We start from the raw sequence: 10,575 nt of genomic DNA on the forward strand, positions 1-10,575 counted from the left end.
GCCTCCTGTGGAGCAGGGAATTTGAAAAGAAAACATGACGACTGAAGATGATTTAAGCTCACATAGGCAGTTTGATTTTGACTGAATAAACATGAGCTGGAATATTTTAAGGCACTAAGTTCCTCTACTTAATTTCTTCTTCAAACTCTTGTAGTATATTCTTATTAAAAAAAAAAAAAGAAAGAAAGAAAGAAAGAAAGAAGGAAAGAAAGAAGGGGAGGGGAGGGGGGAGGGGGGAGGAAAGCACGTGTATCCCAGGAAGCTCTTGTCTTTGTCTTCATCAACAGTATAACTAATAGGGAAGGAAAAGGCAAGGAGAAGCATCTTTTTTCTGTTTTGTTGTCAAAGGCAAAGGGCTTCCCATTTCCCAGGCCACTGCAGTAACAACAATTCTTTTCTGAAAAGAAATTCTGAAACAATTAAACAAAATGCGGACCAAGTGAGAGTGAAAGGACATGAGCTTGATGAGGCTGGTGTGGCCACAGCTCAGCTGACTGACCTGAGCAGGGAGTTTGCCTTCAGAGGCAGCCTTCCCAGGTGGCCACAGCTAGACCATTACAGTCAGGCTCATGTGCAGAAATAACACTACAGGTCTATCTGCTCTCTTAAGACACTACAAAATGAACATATATAATGTGAAGTCTATCCCATGAAGTTCAGTTACAGTGGGATAAGTGTGAAGTGTGAAGGGAAGGGTGAACTTAGGGGTGCTCAGAAGAAGCAGAGAACAGAGATAGAGAGGAAGGAGAACAAGCTACATTTGCTTTCAGTAACTATACGCAGAGATGTACACAGAGAAGGATGAGGATAATTTCCACAAATTTTCTTCAAATCTCTATAGCTCTCCTTAAAAACAAATAATCCAGGTGACTGCACCTTCAGACTTGGCTAGCAAACCATTGATAACACAAAACACACAGGAGTTCCAGATTAGTACAAGAAAGGTATAATGGCAGCATAAATAATACAAGAGTCTTTTTCCATAAAAGGAATATTTCAAGCAGAAAATCCTGTATTACTGATTTATTTTTTCAGATTCCTCAAGAATTTATCTTCCACTGCCCTCTAAGTCTCCATGCCCATTTTTACCTGTGCAGTTATTTTATTTATCTGAAAAAATAAAAACAATAGGGAAATTTAAAATAGCTTTAGTCCAGTCTTCTCTCTCCCAGGTCTTATACCTGTATTATTGTCATCAGGTTTTGGTCTGAGACAAGGTTTCTATCACCTCTTTATCGATCCACTAGATCCCACTGCTGTCAGTGTTACGCACTTTGCAAATGCAACTCTGTGAATTCCAAATACACTTTATATTTTCAAGGCCTGCAAGTACTGCAAAATTGGAAGAGTGGGCATCCCCATTCTGCTGCATTCCTATCTAACAAAATGTATTCTTCCTAGCATAGGACAACCTGCTCAAACTACAAGCCTTCCTCCCAGTACAGTTTGGGTTACAGGCAGTGCTGAACAAAATGAATGGAATCTAATGAAGACCTGGTGTGGTACAGCTCAAACAGCTGTCCCTTCCTCTCTGCTGGGATTCAAAGGACTCGCCCAGAGAAGTTACAGGAAAAATACCCCTTATTCCATCAGAACCTTAACTCCTGGTAACAGGGAAAATACATTTGCATAAACTGCAGTCATCTGCTGCCTCTGACACATCTAAAAGACTATTTCTGGCTTCCTATGGACCTTGAGCTTTTGAAAGCACTTCTTATAAAAAATGATCATAATATGTGTTATTAATTACTCTTAGCATTGTTCTGATTTGTTGTGTTTATTTTCTTCTTCTACAACTTTCACTTCAATTACAATTGGTTGTATTTCTAAAGTGCTTTCACTGTTTTAGCATGTTTGTATTTCCTCCATTTCTAACTGTGCTTCTTCTATCTGCATAACATTTCAAATTATAATTCAGCTCTCCTGGGGTTTTATTTCTGTACAATTTGGTCTTGAGCTAGAAGACATAACAAGCATATGGAATTTTCTTTTTTTCTAACTATCAGCAATAAGAATATATATATATATATACATATTTCCACAGACATAACCACATAGCTCTAGGGAATACTGCAGTGTAACAATTACAAGAAATGATTAAAAGTATCCTTTTAAAGCTGCCTCAAGATCAGTCAACTGTAAATGATAATTTATATTTTTTGGACTATTAACTTTATCAGAATAGTAATACCTGAAATATAACCAATTTTAATTAACAGTTCATTATGAGGGAAACGCGTTACTTACAGAGAGACACTGTGCATATAAATACGCCCATTTTTTCCATAATGAATGAGTAAAAGACAATGTGGGCAATCTGCCTAAGCATGATTTATGAATTTCAATTTGATTTTATGAACCATCTCTATTCTTATAACTTTTACTGTGTTCTGCCCGCTACTCTGTGTACTTTTGAGATGGGAGAAAAAGTGTTGGAAGATCTATCTTAAAAGAAGCTGATAGTTAATGATTATCAATAACTGAACCAATTCAACTTCAGGGAACAAAAGAGTCACAGTGTCCTTGATAAAGTTGTTTTCCCCTAACTTCTCTGGAGGGTGCAGAAAGAATCCAATTTCCACAGAAGCAGAACAAAGACTCAAGTGTCAGGCTTGAAGACCACAGAGCTTAAAAGAGCTGGAAGGAAGGGAGATGAGGAAGAGAAGGCCAATACTTTAAAGAGAAGATGGGAATTGGTGCAACATAGTGGAAAATGGAGTAGCAATGGTAGGTGACAAAGAAAGAAGCTAGCACCACAGAAACATGCAGTCCAGAAGAGAAACTCCACACCCCCACAGAGCCTGGATTATTTAGAACTTGTGCCTAATGTTAATTAATAGTCCTCAGTGAAAGGGAGATTGAAGCAACTTATTGTTCTGTGTACAACTACACAGTTCTTGCTGTAGCTCAAGTACAAAATGCTTGGGTTAGGAACCTTCGCTCTTTTTGTCTCTTCTTCCATGCTTTGCTGAACTCAAGAGCTGGCACACTCTCCAAAAGAACAGGGAGGTATTAAGAATCCATTTGCACTCTTAAGTGATAAATGGGGAGCACTGTGCCTAGAAGCAGGCCAGCAAGACTGAGAAAAGGGAATTGTAGGGTTAATGCAGGCTCAGAGAGGTAAAAATGCTGGGTCCCACAAGAACCTGCCCAGAAACCACACTCCCATGGGGTGTCTTGGACCATCTCTGGGAAATAACTGCTGTTCAGCAGAGCCTGTGATATCTTGGATATAACTGATCTATTTTATACATAAGTTGAAAAGGATCACCTCTAGCTGTTCAATTTCTGAACTGGTAATTGCCTCAAAATGTCATTAAACTCCTTTATTTTAAAGACGTCATTTTAAGAGGCAAAATGGAGGAAAGAAATTTGGAGATTTCATTCTTTCACAGGTATATATTAGGTAATTATCAGAGGGATCCTGGCACTTAAAGGCAAGCATGTATCCTCAGGAAACACCTCAACAAGAGCTGAATGTCAGCCTCATAACTGTAGTGCGGTTCTGTCAGGACCATACCTCCAGGATTCATATTTAACCAGCAGCACTGAAACATGAGGAATTCCATCATCGAGTCAGTCCCATGGAGGCACAAAATCTAATGTTTGAAGGGTACATCTCCATTTTCCCTTTAAAAACTTCTTGACTGCCCACAGCTGCAGTAAAAAGAAACACACTTCAGAATTACACATCTGTGGTGCTGCTGGGCAGTACAAGTGCTTCATTCTGTCAGTTTTCCAAGAAATATCTGGGCAGAGAGGATCACCAACTGTAACTCATGCAAGGTAGGAGTTAATGTTTCTCAGTGTCCTATATACAGGCACCCAACAGGCTGAAATACACATAGCACAGTCACCAGGGAAGTGATGGCAACAAGAATCAAACCAATCAATCTCCCCATTCCCAATAGGCAGATGCTTCAAATAATCAAGATAAGAGCTTTGGTCCTCAAGGTCCCTAAATAATTAATTAAGCTAATTCTGCCCATCTCTTCAGATTCCCAAAACGTAAGATATCTCAGATCTTACTGCTGCTGCTTCTTGTGTAGCTTCTTGGAGACCAGAGCATCTCAGGATGCTTTCATGTTTTCTATATAACCCTAAAACTCCCCTGTTTGGCATTAATGAAGGCAGAGGAGAGAAGGCCAATCTATTTGATGCATTCCCATTACACAGTATGTCCTCAATGCAAAGGTCCCTGAGCTGGTGTATCCTGAGGGCAGATTCGTGATCCATGCAAGGTGCTGTCCTGACTCCAGAGCTAGTTCATTCAGGTCAGCCTATACAGTGCTCCAAGTCACAGCACACTATGAACTGCTCTTACTGCTGTACAAATTAGTAAATGCTACCACGGAGGGTAAGTGCAGTGACATCACAAAGGCTGATCTAATCATTAAAAAGAAAAGCTCAGGTATTTCTTTAACAGTGCAACAAGAGTTACCCCAAGTCCTCCAAGCCTACAAGGCAGTGCACATCAGTAATAAGAATTTCAGAGAAAAATAGGCATCAGCGTTAATGCCCAACTAAGATGTATGATCTCTACTTTTTCTACAAAACTCAACAAAGAAGCTTGCTATCAGCTCAGAATGGGCAAGTTACAGATAGGTCTTTGTTCTTGTTAGCTCAAAAAAAACAGCATCACCCAAACAGTTCTGGTGCCATACATGGCACAGAGAGCTGGATCAAACACAGCAGAGTGAACTTGGATGTGAACAGAACAGGTCACTTTCCCCTCCTGCCCCAAAGATTGCTTTTGTACTGAGAGAGACAAAGAGTTTATTGGAGGTACCTGTAATCCACTATCATAATGGGATATGAGCAATGCAGTCTGGACTGAAGAAAATGTAATGCATCTCTTCCAGGACATGAGTTGACAGTGTTTGCACAGGAACAGCAGGGTGAAAAGCTAAAAGAGTGATCTGCACATCTTGACACGTCCATCCCAAACCTCATTATGGGCAGGAATATCTATTCCAAAAAACTCATTTTCTGGATCTTAGTGCACTTACAAAAAATATAGCCCAGCTTTTTCAATCACAGCAGATTCATTTTCTTAACATTTTTATTAACTTGGCATTTTATTTCACCAAAATGCTGCGGGCCCTCCACATAAAATATCTCAAAAAATGCAATTCCCAACTAAACCGCCTTCTAAGTGCTGCTTGCCTTTGAGCTTATCCCTGTGGGGGCACTCAAGGAGGAAGGGTCTGCACAGAGGAAAGATTCATATTGAAGACATTTTCTAAAGTAATTCAGTAACCCCAGATCTTTTGGTGTACAGTTTCAGTCTCCCGCAGCCTGGCTGTCTGTCAGGAGTTACTGTATCTGGGTACTTAACCATATGAGAATAAACATTTGTCTCCGTTTTTCATAACATGTTAATCTACACCATAACTAGCCCATAACTGCAGGCCCTTGTTGTAAGCGCTGTTATCTGAAGATCCCAGGTTGCAGTCCACTAACAGAAACATTTGACACGCAATGCCCATCTCCTTCCAGCCTGCTCTTCTGCCCATCTGTGAGAATGGCAGGGTGCCCATTCTCAGGCTGGAACAATACACTGGCAGACGAACAAAAGGCCTTCCAGAGTTGGCTGAAAAATCTGTGCTCTTGCCTTGCCTCTCAATAGCAGCCCCCACACTCAATGCTTTTCTCTTCTGTGAACTTACACCAGTTTTTGAGTTTTAATTTAAAAAGTTGCTGGTGGAGTCACAGCCTTGGGATACATGCAGCCAGCTGGCTTGGCTGTGCAAGGGCAGCAGAGATCATCCTGCAGCTATTAAAATGGCACTGTAAGAGAGAGAAGCATCTTAATGGCACCTGTTGGCACTTAATATGCCACAGAACAAAACAGGCAAATGATGACAAATAGCCTCTGCTGTTGGGTTATCTCCAAAGATTCTACTGCAGCACTTGCTCAGGATCCACTAGTGTTGGTTTGAAAGTTGTGCTGCAACAAGAACTGTATGGAAACATGACAGAAAAAACTTCTGGGAAGGGAGGGAAAAACAAAAGGAAAAAAAAATTTAAAAATTCCAAAGCGCTGCTTAAATACATACAATAGAATTCAGTCCGGAGTTCTGCAGATGTCTACTGAAGTCAATGAAATGCATGGCGGAGATGGTGAAATTGGCAACAGAAGCCTCCCTCCATCACCCTCCATCTAACAAAGGTATACTTCCCCATTTGGGATCTTCATGCTCAGCTCCAGTTCACTCCAGCATTTTCACCTGGGCACTGAAGAGCTGCAAGGGAAGGAGAAAGGCAATAACCCTCTCTCCTGTTAAAATGAATAGGGCTAATCCACTTCTCCATTGCTAATATCTCTCGGTAAAGATATTTTACGTCCTGCTGCTTCCTTCTCCCAGTTTCTTTAATCGCCCTTCTTCTTTCCCCACAAATTCCTCTGAGCAGCTGTTAATGAGGTGGAGGGAGGTACCCATCACGCAACTTCACCACACACAAACAAATCTGAGGACATCATTTTTAATCAGAAAGCTCTTAAATAAAAAAGTTATTTGAGAGCAGATTCTCACTGCCTTTCAAAACACTGATCTTGTGGTGAACTGCACTTGAACAAAAACATAAATCTCCACCAGGAGCTGTCAGCAGTATGAGGCACTGGAGTTCAGCTGTCTAAGGATTCCTTAGATACTTTGAACAGTGATGGTTTGAGTCCCATAGGGAGACCTATCTACTTTCATTAAGAACCTTTATGAGCAACATTACTTCAATTCCACCGTCTTAATCAAGGGAGGAAGCAAGAACAAAAATAAAAATAAAATAAAAAAATGCTTTAGGTGAAAGAAAAAAAGTTGAGGGAGAAGGAAAATGAACTCGGGAAAGACAACATATGATAAATCAATAATATCTTCTAGGTTAGGCATCCTCATCCCCAGCATCTCTTGTCAACGTGTCTAACTTCAGCCTCTTATAACTGTGAGTGGCTATTGAACTAGCACTTCACTACCAGCGGGAGCCATATCCCTCATTCTCCATTGAGACAGTTGCAGTTTGCTGTTCAGGTTCAGCTCCAGGCACTAAAGAGATGAATGACTCTGAAGGCAATACTTCAGGTTATCTCAGCTGCACTGCATGTGCTTTTACTTGCTGATGAGTAAAAAAGGAGACCCTTGCTAGGGGGCACCTCTCCACTCAATCACAGATTTCTTGAGCTTCAGAACAAGCCATCCCTCATAGCCTGAAGAGGCACAGTACCCAACCTCCAATAAGGAAACAGCTGGTGGATGAAAACCCTTAAACAATTCTAACAGTGTTGCAAAGAAGCAGGACAGGGAAAAAAAAATAATAATAAAAAATAAAAAAACAAGAGCTGCTATTTTTCTTTTGTTCAATCTGATTTGCCATGAAAATTCGGCTGATGCAAGCTTTGTTTGCTCTGTTTCTCTTCAGAACCTGTGCTTTCAGCATGGTACAGGCCTCTGAGGTTTCTATAGATTTCATAAAAATACACACCTGAGTAGAGGAGAGATTCCCTAAATACTACAAGCAAGGGAAATAAAGCTCATATCTATGCTGACTTTACCATGCTGGGCACAGAACAAAAAACTGTAGGGAACCAAAAACCTCTTGGTTCTAGTGTTATAGGCATATTAAGCCATTTCAATGGCTTATTCTGAGCACACACAGGACAGCACTACTGGCCTTCCACATCAAGAATGAATAGAAGGCCACAACCTCGACAGCATAAATATAACTGAATCAAGCACAGTAGTCTGACATGCTGTTTCTTGGCCTTGCACTCATTCACAAGGGCTTGAAGAATATTTCCTTCCCTCCATCTCTGGTCTCATCAGTGTTACAAAGGTGCTCTGGGCCCTTCCCATCTCTGCTCAGCAACAAACACATACAGAAAGCTCCCCACTGTTGAGCTCCAGGCTACAAACAAAGTTCTGAAGCAAAATACAGGAAGGAAAGAAGAAAAAATACCAATTATATTGAGATTCTGCTTTTTAATTAGCTACTCCACTGAACAAATAAGGCACAGAGGCACCAATATAGAAAGGAATGTGCAAACTTGGGAAGTATAAAAGAGCTACGGAGTATTAAAGAGCTAAGAGAGCCAGGCTCAGGCAGGGAAACATCAGTAACCAAAATTTGTAGATGATATCCATGCAGCAGGTCTGCAGGGCCCCCCACTGACTGGTAACATAAGAAGCAAGGCATCTCCCCTTGCCCTGTACAGGATAAAGATGCTACATGTGGGTAGAGTTAGTCACAGTGACAGCATGGACAGAACAGGTTGACAATGCTAGTCGTGAATTTTAAGAGCCAGGCTGCGAACAGGCGCCTCAGCAGAACAGCAGACAACCAATCTAAAAGAAATATGGCTCTTTCAGGGTAATAGGTCATCACAGCTTTTCTGGTTTGGGCCTCACAGCCAGCTATGCAATAGATCGTGATCACAGTCTAACTTGGAACAGTGTCACAGGTGAAGGAGCATGGCCTGGCTAAACCTCAGCCAAAGGGAGTTGTGAGATGCAGTGTTGAATGAAGGGGTCTGAATCATGTCATTAACGGCCTAAAGCCATAAAACATCTAGCTGTTAGGATGTGAGCCAGTGATTCCTTTCTCCTGGAACAGAGCCCTTTGATATACTTCTATATCATACCACAAGTCAGAAGAAATACATCAGCATTTCTGTGGTTTACGTTTGCCAAAAGAAGTGCAAAAGAAAAAAGAAAAACCAAATACTGAAGACAGACAGCATTCTCAGACTCTTTTTACAAAGAGAAGTCTTTTCTCAACATTTGCTTTAGCAGTCTAGCATGGTGTAGAAGGCCAAAGCAGTACCTGCTAGCAATCTGCTCAAATATTTTTTTGCTTATAGTATCTCAAAAGTATTGATATTTTGGGACTTGAAGGACCAAGAAGAATAAAAGAACAGTGTCTCAGCACCAGCCTGAAGGGCTGCAGTGCAATGAAGAGTCCTGGGCTGGCGAGCAGACGTCAGCAGCCTGCCAGAACCCATGCATGTGGGCAGATAGGCTTTTTCCAGCTCCTTTAATATAACATAAACAGGAAGCCTGTGGCCTGGTAGTAAGTGTTGAGGTGTTGTCTCCACTGTTTTCCTGTGGGCTCCACTGTGGCTTTCTACCCCACATCCTATTGCAATTTTCGCTCCTTCCCAAAAGGCCCCATAACTCAAATAATAAATCACTATTTTACAACCAGACATAACTCAGTCTGGGCAGGGTCACCACAGGCAGCAGTTTCCCCAAGCTAAACTATTTTACTGTGCTCACCGTGAGCCAAAAGGAAACCTCTCTGATCATCTGTGCCATGGCAGCACAGCTTTGCCAGGACAGTAGAGCTCAACTTCACATCCACAGAGCTTTTCCTTCAAAGACCGACACTGAAATCCTGCTAAGATGTGCCTACATCTATCTTCTACCTCTCTTACACAGATAAAAGGGGTTGTTGGCTGCCTGACTGCTATACAGATACTGGTGCCCATTTTCCAGCCAGCTAACAGATGGACAAGAGAGGCTGTCAACTCATTTCCGGTAAAGCAATTAGAACAAATCTAATATGTTTCAGCTCTCAGAGAGCTGGCTTGTTTAACAATGGATAGGCAACAAAGCACAGCTCCACCTCACCGCTCTCTCACTCCCCCCTCCTTGAAAGAACAGGAGGTCTAGAAAACACAATGCTCAAGGGTAGAAATAAAGACAGAGAGATCACTTGCCAATTACCATCACAGCAAAATAGCCTCAGCATAAAGGAGATTAATATAATTTACTGCCTACTGATAACAGACTGGAGGAGTGAGAACCAAAAGCTAACCAAAAATACCTTCCTCCTCATTCGCCTCCTCCTTCCTCCTCCCTCACTGGGCACCACAAGGGAACAGAAAATAGGGGCTGCGGTCAGTCCATAGCACTTTGTCTCTGCTGCTCCTTCATGGTTGCTCCACGTGGGACCCCTCCTTCCTGAACTGATCCTGTGTCTGCTTCCCACAGTCACAGCTCTCCCAGCCCTCCCACCCCAACGTGGGCTGCTCCCCAAAGGCTGCAGCTCCAGCCAAATTTGTACTGATTCCACCAGTATGGATCAGGTAGATTTAGCCAAAACATAGACCACACCGGTATTTTCTATGAGGTCAAATGAATGAACTGTTCTACTTGGTGTAATCCTTCATCGTGATTTTATAACAGCATCAGCCCATTAAATTTTATCATTCCTGAATGCAAAAGCATTCATAACTGCCTACAGAAAGTAGCCACCACTGTACCCTGACTGCATTAATACTCCACAGAAGTGGGGAAAGGTCACCTGATAAAAATAACATTTTAAGCTGGCCTACAAGGAAAAAGAATATGTTTATGTATTCTCTCGGTCAAAGCATAAGCTCACCATTTGATTGCAACTCACTTGATAGCCATCTGCATGTATTTGTATAGGAGTCCTTGAAGAATCAGAGGAAAAACAGCAGAAAGAAAACAGAGCAACATAAAACAAACTTTGAGACATCTTGTGAATACTCAAGTAGTTGAAGGAGTGAAAATGATTAATGGTAAAGTATCAGCACACAACAGCATGGTGGAAGTAAGA

This window comes from Coturnix japonica, chromosome 2 (assembly GCF_054131305.1).
Source record: "Coturnix japonica strain WE chromosome 2, WE-NBRP24, whole genome shotgun sequence".
NCBI classification, from domain to species: Eukaryota; Metazoa; Chordata; class Aves; order Galliformes; family Phasianidae; genus Coturnix; species Coturnix japonica.